Source organism: Pygocentrus nattereri, chromosome 23, assembly GCF_015220715.1.
Source record: "Pygocentrus nattereri isolate fPygNat1 chromosome 23, fPygNat1.pri, whole genome shotgun sequence".
In the NCBI taxonomy this organism is placed as follows: domain Eukaryota; kingdom Metazoa; phylum Chordata; class Actinopteri; order Characiformes; family Serrasalmidae; genus Pygocentrus; species Pygocentrus nattereri.
Window position 1 is genome coordinate 2,979,706 of NC_051233.1, and position 20,515 is coordinate 3,000,220.

General features: G+C 42.6%; 1 non-coding gene across 1 annotated transcript; it reads left to right on the forward strand.

Annotated features, from left to right (window-relative positions):
• The first annotated feature begins 928 nt into the window (after window positions 1-928).
• Window positions 929-1,001, forward strand: trnaf-gaa. The gene has a single exon. It is a non-coding gene; the product is annotated as a tRNA-Phe (tRNA).
• Window positions 1,002-20,515: the final 19,514 nt, after the last annotated feature.

Here is a 20,515-nt window from a genome sequence, read left to right on the forward strand (position 1 = left end):
GCTGGAGTTTTTAAACACCTCAGTGTCGCTGCTGGACTGAGAAGCAAAAACAACCAGCCAACAGTGTCCTGTGGGCAGCGTCCTGTGGGCAGCGTCCTGTGACCACTGATGAAGGACGAGAGGATGACCGACACAAACTGTGCAGCAGCAGATGAGCTGTCGTCTCTGACTTTACATCTACAAGGTGGACCGACAAGGTAGGAGTGTCTAATAGAGTGGACAGTGAGTGGACGCAGTGTTTAAAAACTCCAGCAGCACTGCTGTGTCTGATCCACTCACACCAGCACAACACACACTAACACACCACCACCACCACGTCAGTGTCACTGCAGTGCTGAGAATGACCCACCACCCAAACAGTACCTGCTCTGTGAGGGTCCATGGGGGTCCTGACCACTGAAGAACAGGGTAACAGAGTATCAGAGAAACAGATGGACTACAGTCTGTAACTGTAGAACTACAGAGTGCAGCTATACAGTAAGTGGAGCTGATAAGATGGGCAGTGAGCGTGAAAACAAGGAGATGGTCAGAATATTATGACCGTTACTCAGCGACGTGGCCTAAAATTAGCTGAAGAATGCCGACTGAATTGTTTAGGACTGAAAGATTAGGACTGTTGACTTGGGACTCGGCTTGAGACTCGCCTTCATTGACTCGGGACTTGAATCGAGTCTTAATTTGGGACTTAACTCAGAGCTTCAGTGTGAGGACTTGAGACTTACTTGTTACTTGCAACTTAGCGTCCTGTTCCCGCCTCTGAACATTGCTGTCTCTGCGCGGCCGCCAGTGTACAAAGCCATGGTGTTCACTGCACTACCTCATCACTGCTTACTGTTTAACTCCATTTAAGAGCTCAAGAGAGTCTTGACGCCTCATATTTACACCATTAAGTTTGCTTGTTGTTCAGAATAACCACACATAAGCTGTGGCTGAAGTAGCTCAGTTGGGAGATCGTTAGACTGAAGATCTAAAGGTCCCTGGTTCGGTCCCGGTTTTCGGCATGGGGTTGCCGGTTTTATTCCACAGTGCTGACAGTCCATGACTGACGTGCCATTGAACAAGACACCTAACCCCCAACTGCTCCCCGGGTGCTGTGGATAGGGCTGCCCATCGCTCTGGGCAAGTGTGCTCACTGCCCCCTAGTGTGTGTGTGTTCACTAGTGTGTATGTGGTGTTTCACTGCACTGATGGGTTAAATGAGGAGGTGGAATTTCCCCGTTTGTGGGACTAATAAGTATCACTTAAACTCAGAACGCAATGCCTTTTAAAAGGGTCTATCTGTGCTGTACTGGTGAGTTCTACTTTATTATCTGTATTATAATATCAGTGTAGGGCATTTTTATTGTGGTGTTTATTAGTATTAGAAGTGCTACTGAAAAAACAATGTGATTCCAAACCTTTGGCAACAGAGTCCATGCTTTTTAAATGAGTATGTAAATCATTCCCATCCCACGTCCTCATTGCCGATGCAGACTCCGTCTCAGACGCGTCCATTTAATTGAGCATTCGAACAGCGGTGCGCGGCTCAGACACCAATCTAACAAGGTCGCGTGTCAGCATCCAATCAGAGTGACCCCATCTGCCCGACAGCTCTCGAAGGTCGGGTGCTGATCTGATGCGTGCGTTTGATGGAGGATGAGCCGCAGAGCTGGACGCAGCAGCATGAATACAGACATGTGGACCTACGAGCTGTGATCGTCTCGACGGAGCGGCCCGGAGTTCAGAACCGAGTCTGGTTCATTACCGTCGGGGCAGATTTCCGAGACATTTAGGGCTGGACAATAGCAATAAGAATAACTGCCACTTTTTCATATTGCTAAAATATATTTGAAGTTGCTTTAATAATTTGTTAATAATAATACGGTATTAGCAGGAAAGCCTTAACCCTTAGAACTCCATGATTTTGGGAATTTCTTTGGTATTTTTTGAGTCAGTTACAATTACCATTGCAATTATAAAGTATTTATGTGTGACGGTCACACATGCCATACGCTGTTATTTTCAGAGGACCCTGGGCTACTCAGACGTGCCATTGTTTGACATGTAAATGCTAACATTTTGAATTTGGGTCATTTTCGATCAACTTTTTGCTTCGTTACTTCTTTGAAAGCCTGAAAGTAAGTTTAGAGAAAAGAATTAAAGCTGTAAGAAAGGCACAGAGTGGACACACTAAACACTGACATATTGTTCTGTGTCCACAAAGAGCCATCAGTGCAGTGAAACATCACATACACACCAGTGAGCACACTTGCCCGGAGCGGTGGGCAGCCCTATCCACAGCCCCCGGGGAGCAGCTGGGGGTGAGGTGTCTTGCTCAAGGACACCTCAGTCACGTACTGTCGGCTCAGGGGATCAAACCGGCGACCTTCTGGTTACAAGGCTGGTTCTCTAACCTCCAGCCCAAGGAATGTTAGACTGTTTCTTGGTTCTCCTATGAGAAATAAAGCACTGTGCTGCTGACCACCAAGGGACCAGGACGTAGCTAAGCCTAGAGCGAACTGTTAACAAAAACCTTTACATGTGTGAGGCGTGGCTGTGGCCTAGTACAGCCTTGACTAAAGCACAGCAGCTTGTGTGAGAAAGCTGTGTCTTCTTCAACAGAGTAGAAAGCTACAATATTTCATCCCTTCTTCTGTATTTTTTCTCTGAAATATCTGTTAATCTCTTTTTCGTTAACACTGAAAACCGAGTAGCTGGTTCTTGATGCTATTTTGACTGTTAAGGGTAAGGGTGGTCTCTGACTTTTGCACAGTACGGTACAAAGTGATGACACACCGTGTATGGGAACTGCTCACATCCCACCCGGTTAACTACCACTGAAGGTTAAGAACGTTAAGACAACGACTTTTCTGGAGTTTTGCTCCAATACCACTGATTTGGCCTCCCAGCCTGACCTTATTTATGGTCGACTGAGGGCATAACTGAAGCCGTTTGCCATGAAATGGATGTGGTTACACGTCGAACAGAGTCCTTTAACACTAGATAGAAGCACAGATGAAAGCTCGTCGCTGTATATATATGAGCGTGGTTATTAATAGAATAGATAATTGCTGTTGCCATGAGACATGGACCACTGCTTGTGATTCAGCTGCAGATGTAGTTCACATTTACTATTGCATAATACAGAATGGATATTGCAGCAACACGTAGGACCCTTAAAGCAGGCAGGTTTTCGGCCTGGGTGCATGCCTGTCATTCTCGAGTGCTTGTTTGTGACTCACGGTCCCGTCCTGAATCCACGCTATCAGTTCAGCTTCGTGACTTTCACTCGTGCGCCGTTCAGGATGGAATTTAAACGTGCACAGACAAGGGCAGCCTTACCGTCTCATTATAACAGTGTGTAAGGCATGAGGCAGAGGCGTCAGTCTTGGTTGCATATTGTGGTATAACAGCAAGGTTTCCACAGGTCATTAAAGGGCTCATATCATGAAAAACTGAATCCTTTTTTTGTGAGCAAAGTTTCAAAAACATGCCGTTTATACACACCAGCGCCAAACATGTGGGCACTGCTACAGCAAAACCTCATATCTCGAAAAACGAAACTTTACAGGGGAAGGAAAAAGCCTTAGTTTAATTGAATGGAAGGTAATGCAACGAGATTTTATTGTAGGTTATTTTGGAGAACGTTAGTAATACGAGATTACAAAAAATGCAAGATTTCGTTTCCACAGCGATTATATACGGATTATATATGGAATATATATGGAAAGCACACGCACTATAACATGTGTTGAGTTGTACTGTTTTAGTGATGTCACAAACACATTTACATATATCCACCTACTCGGCCATTAGCAGTTTAGCCCCGCCCATTCACACTGAAGTGGTAAGGAGTGTTTCAGCCTGGTCCGCTTTGTGAATGAGGCACAATACAGGGCAACCAATCAGAAGAGAGCTCATTTATGTACGTCAATCATAAAGACACAGCAATAAAAACAGTCTGTTTAAATCTGTTGGATAAAGATGTTCTCTACTGGTGAAAGGTCTGGACTTCAGATGGGTCAGTTCAGTACCATGTTGTTGTAATGGATGCAGTGGTTTATCAGTGTCTTGCTGAAATATGCAAGGCCTTCCCTGAAAGAGACGCTGTCTGGATGGCCGCATATGTTGTTCTAAAACCTCTGTGTACAGCTCAGCATTGATGGAGCCTTTCCAGATGTGTAAGCTGCCCACGCCATAGGCACTAACACAACCCCAGAACCATCAGAGATGCCGGCTTTCGAACTGTGCGCTGATAATTGACCATCGATTCATCACAGAACAGTTTTCCATTTTGCCTCAGGCTGTTTTAAATGAGCTTTTGCCCAGAGAAGGTGGCAGCATTTCTGGATCGTGTTGACGTATGGTTTCTTCTTTGACAGAAGAAGCTTTAACTCATATTTGTTCACAGACAGTGATTTCTGGAAGTGCTCCTGAGTCCATGCAGTGATTTCCAAGTACAGAATCAGGCCTGTTTTTAATGCAGTGCCACCTGAGGGCCCGAATATTATGTACTGCAGATGGTGGGATATTTAAAGTGTTCACAATTTTATGTTGAGAAACGTTTTTCTGAAAATCGTGGATAGGGCTGCCCACCGCTCCGGGCAGGTGTGCTCACCACCCCCTGGTGTGTGTGTGTATTCACTAGTGTGTATGTGGTGTTTCACTTCACGGATGGGTTAAATGAGGAGGTGGAATTTCTCCATTTGTGGGATTAATAAAGTATCACTTAACTTAAAACCCTCAGAATTAGTAAAATCACGAGATCAAACAAGCTTGTGGAGTAATTTCAGTGAAAACACAATGGCCTGCAGCTCCAAACCACATCTACTTTGTTCATTTCTATTCTTTTTTCCTTGTTCCCCCTTTCTGGCATCACTACACCAATGTGGTTTTTAAAGATATCTCCTGTTTTTTAACATACCTGCAAATTTTGCACATGTACTGACAACCGAAATGGCCAATTTGAACTTTTCCAGGACATAATTTCAGGTTTTCAGTGTCAGCAATTAAGAAAAAATGAAAATTGTATTTAAAACAGCTGTTTTTAGGTTTCCTGTGGGCCGCTATGCTTTCTAGTTATACCCAGGCGGGCTTTGGGGTTGAGAAGGCAGACAAACCCTGCTACATAGAACCCTTTATGCTAAGAGTGCTGAAGAACTCCTTCTTTTAAAGCAGGGATCTCCAAACTTTTCTCAGGGCCAGTAAAATAAAATACATATTATTGACCAATGACTCAAAATATTAGGGTTTCAAGACATCAGCGCATAGAATCTGAGCTTTCTGTGCGCTTCTGTGTTTCCTATCCCTCTATAAAAGATGCATGAGGCTCCTTTTATTGTTGGATTGTTCGTTCAGAGCAGTTTGGATCGATAAGCGCTTAAAATAAATAATTAAATTGTTTAAGAGTAACAATACAACACGCCTAACGTATTAATCATATTCCTATTCAATGATTTTTACTTGTTGAAAGATAAAATTTGTGAGACAAACTAAAACACAATCCTATAAATTTATGGTTTTGTTAGTTAGACGTTCTTTATATATCAAATAAACGAAGCGCAGCTGCATCTTTGTTCCACTTTAAAGGGTTAATATTTACTGAACTACTGAATTTGCTCTGATACGAAGTTTTCCATCTCGCCAAAATCATGTTTTCATTGTTTAGTTTGAGCTTTAAGTCTGTAGTCTTGACTAAATGTGGTTCACTCAATGAAGCCGCAGGTCTGGTCAGCTGCCCCCATCAGGTGAAAGGGAGAAGTGCAGCGTAGTGGCTGAAGAGCCACTTATAATACACGGTAAAACAGAAGCCAGGGGGTCAATTCGAATCTCTCCATAGGCCGCATTCGGTCCTGGGGCCAGACTTTGGACACCCCTGTTTTAAAGGGTCTAAAAAAACGAGGCAGTGAAGCCCAGAGCTGCAAACGTCCACAGACAGCGCAGCCCTGTTTAAAACAAGTGACCCTGAAGACGTTTGGGCTGCCGCGAAAAAAACCTCCTGATGCATCACGTCTCTGGTGGTTTGTTGTCTGGAGCTGTTAGGTGAGGGTTTGCGCAGACAGTGAGTATTAAAGGATTATCCGCGATGCCATGAAGCCATCTGACCTCAGCTCAGGCGGAGTAGACAGGGTGGCAGGGTGGATCAGGGGTTTCTGGGGGGATTTTGAGAGGGAGCAGTGGCTTTGGGCAGAGAGAGTGAAGGGAGAGACAGCAGACAACAACATACCAATCACTGTTTTAAATCCATTAACCACACACACACACACACACACACACACACACACACACACACACACAGAGGGCTGGGTGAATCATGCCTCTTCAGTGAGTGTGTGCCTCTGGAGACGAGGCGAGTCAGCCCACATAACGCTAGCGAAGGTGGAGTGCTCCTCAGAGCCTAGATACTGAAGTATGTTTGTGTGTGTGTGTGTGTGTGTGTGTGTGTGTGTGTGTGTGTGTGTGCCCACTCAGCTTTGCTGTCTCTTTGCTGCCGAGATCTGACACCTGCTGATTCACCAGCGAGACTCACCTTAGTCATTTACTGCGATAAATAAAGCCATCAGGCAGCACACACTAGCAGTCCCCGCTAACGCTCTCCTAAGACTGCTCTCAGGCTCCTCACACAAGCCTCCTCTTTCACTCTGGCTTACTGCAGGTACTCGCCGCTTCCAGCGAGCCTCACATCTCTCTCTCTCTCGTATTTCAGTCAGGACTGGCTTTTTTAAACGCCTAAACCTGGGCTAGCCAGGTGAGCCAGGACTAGAAAGTCGAGGAGAGCCAGCCAAGCAAAAAGTTAGCAAAGCAGCAAGAAAGAAAGAAAGGAGGGAGAAGAGTTTAGAACAGCTTTGGATTTTGTTGTGTTTGACGTGTTCATGAGCTCAGAGCTGTGTGGTGAGGGTCAGGTTTGGTTCTGGGTGCTATGTTTGACATGATGTTCCTGATGGGGCAACTTATGCTAACGGCTAACAGGTAAGGAAGCTTGTTTCCTGTGATACTTTGGCTTGGCTTCTCTCCACTTTCCAGGGCGACTCATCAGGGATTTAATGCCGAAGGACACCAACTGGACCAGGCTGAAACGGGTTGCTTCACTCAGTCCACGCTGGCTTGATTCTCTCCTCAGTTGATTTTGAAAGTTGCCACTTCCTTGCTATTAAAAATGGAACAGGCTAGCTAAACAAAGCCAGTGTCGTGTTGTGGGTGCTGGTGTACTGGTCACCAGCAGAGCCAGCATGTCACTGTTGTTGGGAGGAAATGGTAACTTTCCAGGAGAAGGAAAAACCTTCTTTACTTTTAATGGAAGTGAATGGAAAGAGAATTTATTCCAAGTCATTTCGGGCCATTTCTTTTGGTCCATTCGCCATGAAATTTACATGCAGTCTAGAGGGCAGCGGGCTTTTTCAAAATGTGTAAAAAACTGAAAAAACGATGAAAATGGAGATACGAGATTTTCTTCCGACTGCAGCAAAATGTGTTTTGAATGCTGGTATTCTGGTCAACCAGCATGATCAGGCCGGGTGACCAGCTAAACCAGTGCCAGACCAGCACTAAGCCAGCCAGTTTAGATCTGTGCTCTCTCTTTCAGAAGTCAGTGTTTTCTCATGGAAAGCATGTAGGCTGCTTCTTCTAGGCGCAAGCATGTTTATCTCAATGGCTCCCACCAAAAATAGACGGAAGTATTCCTCTGAAAAATAAGGAATCCGAAGTGAGCGTTCTGCCATAAACTGTGAGATGGATACAGGAGGACGGAACTGGGCTCGGCCCGCTGGTTCTGCGCGAGCTTTTCACACCAGGGCCAGTGTTATATTGACATTGGCACGGCGTTCCGTGTGCTGTAATATTATTAATTATTCATTACAGCTTGCCGCTCTGCTTTTTTGTTTTGGATGATAAGAGGACGTACAACCCAGAAAACATGACTCCCCCTCCTTCGCCTTGTTAATGCCTGCGCTTTGTTTCCTTCCCGTTCCTTATTGTTTTCTAACCCATTGTCTTAATTGTTCGTCTACAATGCTCTGCAGAAAAATAACACTCGGATGTATCCCCTTTTCTTTCCTCTTGAAAAGTCAAGAGCCTATTCAGCGCAGGTTTGACCAGAAGCTTTGTCTAAGCTGGGTCATGAGGAAAGAAGGGAAAATATTAAATGGATCAGAAGGACTTTTTTAAATGTCAGAAGACACAACAGTGCTGTGGGCCATTTATTAAGCCAGCACCAGTATGCAGCCCTGAGGAGGAGCAGGCAGAGGAAAGCTGTGACTGCAGGCCCAGGGAGCATCCCAGTGCCTAATACCCCATGTAATTTCAGCTGTGGAACCAGGAATTCTTAAGTAAGCCCCCACAGGTTGTTTATATGACGAAATCCATTTAGGCATTTAATGATAAGTAAATGCCCTGGCATCCCCCTTTAACACAAAGCAAAAACAGACTAAAACCAGGAATAGAGAAGTTCGCAGGGTCCCTGTGTGCGTGTGTGCCTGCGAGCGCATGAGGGATGTTTGTGAGTGTTTGTTTTTGTACATTTAAAGGACCGAGGTATTGGGACTTTGTGGGAAAACCAGGGAAAAACCAAGAATGTCAGAACCACAAAACTGTAAAGCACTTTTTGTGCTGTTTTGCCGTTTACCAAAGCTACATGTTTCTTTTTTTTAAAGCTTTTAAGATTATTTAATATATATATATATTATGTTGTCGGAGAAAAACCTGGTATCTCCAAAATGGTAACTTTACAGGAGAAGGAAAAAACCTACTTTACTTTCAATGTAAGTCAATGGAACCAGAATTTTTTCCAAGACAATTTTGGCTGTTTATTTTGGTCCATTCTTCGTGAAATTTATGCACAATGTAAAAAGTAACAAGCATTTTCAAATTGTATAAAAAACTGAAAACCAACAAAAAATGGAGAATGACAACAGCAGTGTGTGTATATATATATATATATATATATGCTGCTGTATATATAGGACATACCATTATGGACAATAATAATTTTAGACATAGGGACATATTATTATGGCAGATACGGACATGTATGTTATTCATTATTATTATTATTGTTGTTGTTGTTGTTGTTGTTGTTGTTCTGTATAGGTACTTATATATGTAATACATATGGTACATTGTTGCAGATATGCACAGAAAATGCATGTGGGACATAATATTCCATATTGGTCGTTATATAATATGATCCATGGGGGACACATGACCTCACACCCTAAAAGGTACAAAAACAAACATGTCCTTTAAACTGAGAAGTACCAAAAACTACCTTTGTGTACATTTTTCTTCTGTTTTTGTTTTCTCTTTTGAGTTGTTGGTGGGAGGTTTGTTCCTTAATTCATGTGTGTTCATGTGTGGGAGGTTTTTTTTTTCATCCTTGGAGGATTTTGCAGGTTTAAAAAGATCGAGGGTTGGTTTGGTTGGTTTGGTGAAACTCGGAATAGAAGTCCAACCATCACATAACACTGGCTTCCTTAAGGCCTAAAACCCAGAACAGAAACAAGAGCCTCTGTAATCTGTCAGGATCTGTGACTCATAGCTTTGTGCAGAAGTCAGAGACCACCCTTTCTTCACCCTTCCATTTCCAGCCAAAGTGACCACTAAACACAAGTCAGTGGTTTTTATGAGGAGATTAGATACAAGATAATCCACTTACACAAGGAAGGAGAAAGTTGGAGGAAAACAAGCAAAAGCAAACAAAAAAAAAGGTGTTTCCAAATCTGGAGTTCAAAAATGGATTAAAAGATACAAAGAAAACATGATTCCCATACAACTGTGCAGGACCTGGGAGACCACCAGAAATGTCCCCCATCAGAAAAACAGCCCTTAAAGCTTTCAGCTTTGAGGAGAAAATCAACCTTTTATTTTCTTCATAGCTCAGACCATCAGATCTTCGCCCTGGCTGTGTTTACATGCAAAGATTTTTGCCAATCAGATCAAATACATTCCGATTCTGGACGAAGACTGAGGTGTTTATTCATACTCTACTCAACGATCGGATGGAAAATCTCAGTTCACATGCTCATTATAAGTAATCAGATCCAAAATGACGTGCATGCGTAGAGAACCGCTTATTGTAGATGTTACCATGACAACCAGCATCACGTGAGGTCCAGTCAGAGTGAGATGAGCAGCAGTGAGCAGTGATTGTGTTTCTAACTGCTTTAAAATGACGTCAGACTCAGGAAAACGTCCTTCACACGTCCTTATTAAAGAAGGCCGAGAGGAAGACGTCGTGTTCTGAGACGCATAAGCTGGACGTCCGTCCCACCGCCGTCTTTTAAAGATCAGAGCATGAACTTCGTCTCCTCTGCAGACCAGTTTCTGCTCCGCCGTGTTGAACGGTATAAACTCTCACTGTGACGCGACGCACATGCAGAACGGACTTAAACTTTCCGATAGGGAATGTAATCGGATACAGGCGTTTACACGGATATTATTCTTCTATTTAATGGATTATTTACAGGATTACCCACCTCGTTCAGTCAGATAGGAATTGTATTCCGAATGGCCTCATTTGGACTAGTTTAGTTTACACGGACGTATTTGACCTATTGTTATTAATGGATTAACAGTCTGCATGTAAATGTGGCTACTGGGTCTGAAAGGATGTGCACTGAGACAAAGAAAATAGACAAATCAAACAAAGAAGCTGCTGGTATTCTCAAAACAAAGGACAGACCACTCCATAGTCCAGACCTCAACGTCACTGAATGTGGGATTACTTGGACTGTGAGACATAGAACGTGCAACCAACTTCTAACACTGAACTTTGGAAATGAAATAAATGATTGGAGGTTTCTGACCTGATTGGGCTGTAGCTGAGGTTATGCATCGTCCTGTAAATTCTTATAGAGACGAGCTCATTTACTACACATGGACTCTCTCTCTCTCTGCCTCGCTCTCACATACACACAAATGCTCGGACAAACACTTGTGCACACACAGCGTTCATACAGTGAGATTTCTCAGCTGTGTTTTTGTTTTGGGGAGGCGCTGCCATGGCGATGTCCTCCTGAGGAGGGCAAGGCTTGCGCTTGGCACGGAGCAATACTATTGATTTTATAAGAGAATGAACACATGCATCGTTCTCCCGAGCCACACGCTCCGCTTGTGTCCATCCCTCTGCGTCGCCAGGCTCCTCACATTCGTCCAGCAAATGCTCCGATGAGTGTGAGGTCAATGGTCAACCTAATAACGACTGATTTACAGACATAGGCATGCAGGGGCTTTGAAGGGCCCGTTTGGCCGTTTGTCTTCGGCCGAATTGTAGTCGATCAGCTGAGATAGGCTTGCTGTCTGAAGTTTCAGTCTTCAGCTGGCGCTGCAGGGCTAACGTACCTAACAAGCAATGGAAGCTCTACTTAAGCAACATTTCTTCATCAATATATGTGTTGGAAACATTCCTAGCAGTGCTGCAGGACTACAGTGAGATTTTCTGGGCTTCGGTTTATGAAAGAACAATTATGATGATGTTTACTGAAGGTGGGAGGACGTTCTGAAAGACTACGAATGCTCTATGTTTTTTTGAGGATGCTTTGAATATTTGTTTTTTTATGAGCTGGCGAACGCAGAAGAAAGTGAGATCCCTGACATCATTGCTAGGAAGCCAAATGTGCTGCAGCTGTCTTCATATCGTCATTATAAAGGAGAGAATGGACTGCTCAAATGGCAGAAGTAGCTCAGTTCATGAGCAACCACAAGCTGAAAGCTAAAATCTAGATGTTAGTAATGTAGCTGGCTGTACCTTTTCTCAGTTTGGCCTCTTCTCTCTAGCGGAAAAGGGCAAAATCCTCCCCTCTAGTGGCCATTATTATACCCAATACAGTCAAAGTCGCTGTTTTCTTTCGTGATTTTGTTTGCTGACTGAGGTAAGACTTACACTGATGCTAGCTTGGTTGTAGTGATCACCCTGTAGGTCAGTGATTTAGGCGAGCAGTCAGGACTGGGTGACACCACAGGGATTACCAATGGTTGTAGATGTATTTGCGTACTGCATGCTGGGTATCGTAGTGAGAGAATGTTGATAAGCAAAAGCTTGCTTGAGATCATGAAGGCATATAATTGTGAGCTACATAACAAATAACGTCGCTGTTATTCTCCAAAATAGTGACTTTACAGGAGAAGGGAAAAACCTACTTTACTTCTAATGTAAGTCAATGGAACCAGACGTCTTTCCAAGCCATTTCGGTCATTTCTTTTAGGTCATTCGTCAGGAAATTCACACGCAATGTAAAAGGCAACAGGTATTTTCAAAATATGCCAAAAACTGAAAAAATGTCAAAAATGGAGATGGTTTTCTTCCTACGGCAGTGATCTATTAGCGTATAAATTTAGGCCAGAATGATCTGTTAAGTAATCTATAGCTGTCTTGCTTATGAGGTTTAAATGTGTGACATGCTATATATAAATATATGTATATATGTATAAAAATGAACAACACGGACAACATTCAGGCTTCAAGGTGGAAAACATGCAACGTTTTTATAGACAACAGTCATGTAGCACCAGAAACTACATAAATCAGTCAGTTTTAGATGATTCAGCAATTTAACACTATTTGAATCTAATGAATGATGAGTTTTGGCTTGCAGTTTGTTCAATGGTATGATCAAAGGCCTTGAACAAGCGGCAGATTTTTTCCAAAAGAAATGCATTTTGCCCTAGTGTGCTAAAAAGCTCTCTTAGCAAATGTAATTCAGCCATTGTTTGAGATATATGAGGGTGGAATGCATTAACTTTTTGAATAATTGCTTCTTCTACCCCAAGGACCCGGAGACCGCAATTTGCGGGCAAAACGGTGGGTCACTTCTAGCCTCCATAACTTCAGAACATTTTAAGATGCAAACATGATCCACATATCAGAACATTCAGCAGACCTGCACCTAAATAGCAAGCATAACGTCATCAAGCTGTGACGTCAGCTTCAGTGAGTCATTCGGCTCGGAAAATCACCTAAAATCCTGATATTATTGCTCTGCTGTTTGGCCTTCGTATTCCAACAAAGGGTTAAAACAGAGACATTGATTCTGAGTATTAAAAATAACTGATATTAAATATGAAACTCAATTTGTAATTAAAAATAAAGCCTGCTATGCTGTGTATCAGGGTTGTAGCACTGAATCCAAGAGGACAGAAAATCAATAAAAAAAACATCTCCGTCTTATGCTAATTGTTATTTTCAGTCATAATAACCAACAGAATGAATCACCATCAAAATTATTGCACTTTCAGCTCACGGACACTCCAGACTGACAACTTCTGAAAAGAGAACCACAACTGCCCTTCTTTTCAAGATCTCTTTAATCAGAAAAATGCAAGAATTAGCAGGCGCTGGGTAAATTCATAAAGATATCACATTCCTTTAGCATTTACATGTCAAACAATGGCATATCTGAGTAGCTCAGGGTCTCCTGAAAATAACAACATATAGCATGTGGTAAATACTTTATAATCACAATTGTAACTGTAACTGACCCAAAAAAGAAAGTTTCAGGTGGTAACTTATTTTTGTTGGTTAGCTGGCCAACTTGAGACGCTATAAGGGGGTCTCCAGGGGAAACGCTGAGGTCAAATTGAAAACAGTGTTGAAATGGAGTGTAGTGTTGTTGACGACGTGCTCTGGTGATGTTTTGCAATATTGTTAATGTTGTGAAGTTCGACTGAAGTTATGACTCAGAACAATAAATGCTGAATAGATTCTTATTCTTGTTCACTGAAATGTTCAGAGTGTGTTTTAACGGTGGAATCTATATGGAACTAACCAGAAATGTCCCCCATCAGAAAAACAGCCCTTAAAGCTTTCAGCTTTGAGGAGAAAATCAACCTTTTATTTTCTTCATAGCTCAGACCTTCAGATCTTCGCCCTGGCTGTGTTTACATGCAAAGATTTTTGCCAATCAGATCAAATACATTCCGATTCTGGACGAAGACTGAGGTGTTTATTCATACTCTACTCAACGATACACTAACATATAAAAGAGTTTCAAACGTGTTTGATGTTTTTCTGTTCATTTATAAGATACTCCTGTGTACAAATCATTGAGGCGATTAATTGAAATGTATAACTTTTGAATATGGACATAACACTGTTGTCGGAAGAAAACTGACAAAAATCCAAAATAGTAACGTTACAGCAGAAAGAAAAAACTTTCTTTACTTTTAATGTAAATCAATGGAACCAGAGTTTTATCCAAGCCATTTAGGGTCATTTCTTTTGGTCCATTCATCATGAAATTTATAGAGAGTGTAAAGGGCAAAAGGCCTTTTCAGATTATGTCAAAAACAGAAAAACATATATATATGTTTAATATATATAATATATATATATATACACACACACACACTCACCGGCCACCTTAGTAGGTTCAGTTGCTTGTGAACACAAATAGCTGATCAGCCAATCACACGGCTGCAGCTCAGTGCATTTAGGCATGTAGAGGTGGTCAAGACGACTTGCTGAAGTGCAGACCGAGCATCAGAACGGGGAAGAAAGGGGATTTAAGGGGCTTTGAACGTGGCGTGGTTGTTGGTGCCAGACGGGCTGGTCTGAGTATTTCAGAAACTGCTGATCTGCTGGGATTTTCACACACAACCATCTCTAGGGTTTACAGAGAACGGTCCGAAAAAGAGGAAATATCCAGTGAGCGGTCAGTTGTGTGGACGAAAATGCCTTGTTGGTGTGAGAGGTCAGAGGAGAATGGGCAGACTGGTTCCAGATGATAGAAAGGCAACAGGAACTCAAATAACCACTTGTTACAACCAAGGAACGCAGAACACCACCTCTGAACGCTCAACACGTCGAACCTTGAAGATGATGGGCTACAGCAGCAGAAGAAAGCACGGATCCATCCTGCGTTGGCTCAGGCTGGTGGTGTGATGGTGTGGGGGACATTTTCTTGGCACACTTTGGGCTCCTTAGTACCAATTGAGCATCGTTTAAATGCCGCAGCCTACCTGAGTATTGTTACTGACCATGTCCATCCCTTTATGACAACAGTGCACCCATCTTCTGATGGTTACTTCCAGCAGGATAATGCACCATGTCACAAAGCTCATATCATCTCAGACTGGTTTCTTGAACATGACAATGAGATCCCTGCACTCCAGTGGCCTCCAGAGTCACCAGATCTCAATCCAATAGAGCCCCTTTGGGATGTGGTGGATTGTGGTGGATTCACGTCATAGATGTGCAGCCGAAAAATCTGCAGCAACTGCGTGATGCCATCATGTCAATATTGACCAAAATCTCTGAGGAACGTTTCCAACACCTTGTTGAAAGTGTGCGATGAAGAATTAAGGCAGTTCTGAAGGCAAAAGGGACCACTGACCACTGAAGAACAGGGAAACAGATGGACTACAGTCTGTAACTGTGAGGCTGATGAAATGAACAAGGAGGTGGGTTTAATGAAGTGGTCATTCGGTGGACATACTGGACAAAGCGCAAAGCTCATATCACTATTGGAGATTTATACATTTCAGTAATTTGCGGCAATGATTTATACACATGAACTGTCACTTATAAGTATTTGTACATTTTCAGATTCTTATGAAATAATGACTTCTTGTTGATGGTCCTTTGACGCTTCGCTAAAACATTGTCGTTATAAAATGTTGCCGGAATGTAACAACGTGTGTATGTCTGTACATACGCCAGCAATATGGATGTTACTATTGCTGTTATGTTGAGGATGAATGATGAAGGCATTATGTAAACTGAGCATTTCTATGAGGGAATATAGGGCTGAACAAATGGCCTGGGGAACACATGGCTGTGGCCTAGAAATTTCAATGAAACAGTGAAGGGTCTATTTAACGTAGGACCTTGAGAACATAAGGCTGACCCACTTGTTTGCTACAGGGTTCCTGTCTCTCTGTAGGAGTCACTGGTGTTAACAATCCTCATTGGTGTTCCACATAATAAAGATCACACCGGTAATGTTTTTAATGAGCAATGCATTTTACAGAACGGCGGCTACAGAACATCAAACCACACGCTGTCAATCATGGAAAATCCACTAAAATATGGAATTTAATCCATTTATATTCTATTGTTTTCACAGTGACCTCAGAATGAAGTCGGTCACACCAGTGACGTCAGCTAAAAGCTTCATATGAGATCATGAGCTGAATGAGAAGATCTCTGAGAACTGAGAGACACAGTGGACTCACCATGAGCTTTTCTTCATAGATCCTCAGAAAACAGGTGAAAGGAGGTCGAGTGACGTCATCGGTGTGACTTTTATTTCAAAATAAGAGTTTTTTTTGTCACGAGGTGACACCAGTGACTCGACTCCTGGGGGACTTTTATTCTATATTTTATAATATTTATTTGTCCTTTGTTTTCTTTGTCATTTAAATCATATTTTTCACAGTCATGTAGAGATTATTGTAGTTAAAATGTCAGAAAAACATGTTTTTACCTCAAAATATGTCCTCGGCCTTCACACACGACTGCGAGGACGAGCTCTTCTGTGGTGCTTGGAATTCAGTAGGATTGATTTATAAACCAGTGTTGTTAAATTGAGGCTCAATGAGGGGAAACTGTTCAAATAACGTATAAAATATAAATAAATTGTAACCCCAACATGTTTTTCAAGTGTAATGTATCTGTAAATGCGAGGGACACAGAAATGGACGTTCCCATAGAAAGACTCTACATTAGCCTCAGAGCTCCAGTACAAAATGACACAACCAAACTTGGCATGTACGGGGGAACATTGTGTACGTTGGATTTTTGGCTGCTGCTGTGAGTTGATTGAGACAACAGCGGTGATGATTTATAGCATTTGTTGTCATCATGTGCAGTTATTTGTGGGGGGATAGTTGTGGTGTATGTACAGTGTATATATATATATATATATATATATATATATGCGTGCGCATGTGTGGGACTGGGTAGGGAGCTGCTGGACGGGTGATTGTTGGCACCGGTGGAGCTTTCTGATGAGTCAGGTATTCCTCCCCCAGAGTTTAGTGAGTCATCATGGCGGATCATGATGGTGAGATTTTCACTCATTAGAGTGCATTCGGTGTGTGCTCAGCCGCTGAACCTGAGAAAGAGCACATGAGAATGGCCAGAACTCCTTCTGAGGTGTGAAATCTCTCTCTCACACACACTACTGGGAAAGTAAACTTTGAAACTTTTGGGCACAACTGGTCACAGTTTACTCGGTCCACCAGAAACACAAACAACACTATTGCAGATTATAGCTGAAAGCTAAAAGCACACAGTGTTCTGACGGAGTAGTTTGGCCACAGATCCAACGAAACGGTTCTGCCAGAAAGACTCAGGAGGCAAAAGTAAAGCACAAGTTTTTATATACTCAATATCCTTTTACACGTTTACAGAGTCTTTGGTTCAAGCCCTGTCCGGGTGTTGGAGCGGCGAGACCCTCGCTGTTCCTGCCGGACAGAGGCGCCAGGGACCATGCCTACCACCTGGACAGCAAGAGAAGGACGCTACGGTTGGTGGTGGGGAGGAAGGAGGGGAATGTCAAAACGTGGCCACCTGAAATCAGCAGAAAATCATTTTAAAACACAGGTGGAGGATTGCCACCAAGGATTGGTGGTTGGTCAGGGGATTGGTCAGGACCAACACACGAATGAGGTCCAGAGCTTTCGCTTCCATTTTCATCAGCCCTGTTGGTTTTCTGAGCTCTGCTTTGTTAGTATTGCAGTTTTGGCACTGGAGCTCCGAGGCTCTCATACCTCACAGTTAGCCTTGGCTGCAGCCTAAATCATCCGTTAGACGTGGTTTCTGATACACTGCTCTCTGTTAAAATGGACAAACCTGTCCATTAACCAAGATAACCAAGTCTGTTGGAGAGTCGTTGGAGTTGGAGTCAAGTCTGTGATTTTTTAAGCATGCAGTTTTCCCAATGCTAATTGGTAAGGCTGAAGCTTACTTGTTAGCTTCATTAGCCTCAATGCTATAGTGCACACCTAAAAAGCAAACACTGGACAATAAACGTGGCCACTGGAACATCATCGCTGTATACAGTCAATTTCCAGCTTAGACAGTTAGCTACAATCATGGTGATCATCTACAAGAATAAAAACATCCACACCCCATGTGATAATAGAGTACGATAAAGTGATGCAATATACAGTCGTAGACTTCAGTAGATTATATTAGACTACAGTAGACCACGATTAAGCAATAGAACCCGAGAGGGAGCGTGTTATCATGAAATATCATCCCGGCTGTGGTTTGGTGGCCGTAGATCATCACAGCCGTGATGTTATTGGTGATAACTCCCTCCTCGAGTGCTCTACTGCTTTAATACAGCAGTTAAATAAATACAGTAAGAAATGAATAAACTGGCCGTGAACGCGGCTTTAATATGTTTTAATGTTCAGTTCCTTCCTCCTAATTAGAGCTCCTTAACGAGCAGCTTGGTGCTACGTCAGAGTAACGAGCTCCGCCCACTCGCTGCACAGCCGGCAGTTCGTTCTCCAGCTCCTTACACTAAATTCCCAAACTGTCGTCTCCACTGAGCAGCTTTTCTGTTTTTATTGGGTCAGTTTTACAGCTCAGTCTGATTTGGTCCGACTCATTTGGTGAATGGTGTTGGGTTCATTTCTGGCTGATTCCAGGTTGTTCCGCTGTTCTTCTGTCACAGCCGCCGACTGAAAAGCTGCTCAGTGGAGACGTCAGTTTGGGAATTTAGTGTTGTCTCGTCTTCAGAGTCGGACCAAATCGGCTGTCGGTCAGATGTGACCTTAACAGTGTCCGTTTTCTGTTTGTGGCAAAGTGAGAAGTCAAAACGTTCAAATGGCTCGAGCGACTCCTACAGCTGTCAGAGTCGTTGCTTAGCAACAGCATCATCAGTGGAGTGAGACAGTGTTAGATCATTTCTTCAGCCAATCATCTTGCGTGGCCGGAACTAACTGTTGTGTATAATAGACAATATACAACAGACAATGATAGATGACAATATTAAATTGACAAAAATAGACAAAAGCAGTCTATAACAAATAACAACATATTACAGTGGACTACTTTAGACTGCAGTAGACTATGGCCAACTGCAATACACAATAAACTGCAGTAGACTATAATAGACTGCAAGAGTGTACAATAGACTAGAGTAGACTATGATTGACCGCATTGAACAATAATAGACTGTGATAAAGTACAATATTTACTTTAATTGGCAACACTGGACCGCAGACTATCCTCAGGTTTCAGTCATGTGATTTTTATGTTGTGGCCACCATATTTGGGACCGGATTTCTTCACAGATGAAGTCTGATATCACTTGGAAGCCCATTCCAAAGTCTTGGTGCAGCAACAGCAAAAGCACGATCCCCTTTAAGTCTAAGATGAGACCGAGCAACAGTTAAAAGTGATTGAGACGCAGACCTTAAAGATCTTGAGAGCGCATAACACGTCCTCAACATATCGCTGCTGTCGGAACAAAACCTCGTTTTTCAGTTTTTGACATAATTTGAAAGTATCCATGGTCCTATATATTGTGCGTAAATTCCATGATGAATGGACCAACAGAAATGACCTAAAATGACTTGGGAAAAACGTCTGGTCCCATTGACTTCCATTAAAAGTAAAGTATGTTTTTACCTTCTCCTGTGAAGTTACAATTTTGAAGATTTTTTTGAAGAAGGTTTTGATCCGACAACAGCGATATGCGCGTACCTGACCATTCAAAGCTTTAAAAACCATGAATTCCATTTTATACTGGAACCTGTAATGCGCTGGGAGCCAGTGTAAGGAGGCTAAAACCGGAATAATGTGCTCTCTTTTCTTCGTACCAGTGAACATTCTGGCTGCAGCATTTTGAACTAGTTGTAAATGAGCCAGGGATGCTTTCTTAATTCTGAAATATAGTGCATTACAGTAATCCAGTCTAGATGTCACAAAGGCATGAATGACTTTTTCCAAATCTGAAGCATTAAGGGATGATTTTAAGCTGGAGAAGAAGCTGGCTTTGACCACTGCATTTTATTTATTTTTTTTGCTCATCAAATTTTAATTTAGTACCAAAAATGACCCCAAGGTTTTTAACTTGTGTTTTTATAAAAGGGGTTAAAGAACCCAGATTTTCTGTCAAGCTCTTGGTTACTGTGAGGGGACCAAGCAAAATAACCTCTGTTTTACTAGCATTTAGCTGAAGAAAGCTCTGGGTCATCCACTTCTTAATAGCCATGATACATTCATTGGGTCTTCAGAGGTGAAAAGTGAAAGGTGGATAAAATGATTCTCCTTACTTTGGAAGAGAACAACGTTCCTTGACAGAGTTGATAAAACAGGCTGAGATCCTCACACAGTTTCCCCTGAACTCCTGATCCCACTTAAACTGGTGGAAAGAAACCAAATGAGTGTCTTCCTGATGTTTATATTTATCTCATCCTCAGCCCCTCTCCCTGTTCTGGAGGGTCTGTCAGAGCATTTAAAAGCACAGAAGCCCACTGGCTCTTCACGTCAGGGTGGGTAAAGAATCCTCTGGTGCTGCATAAAGAGGAGATAAACTCTGATCATACGAGGGAAACGACATCAGCTCATTAACACAGATGTGATCAG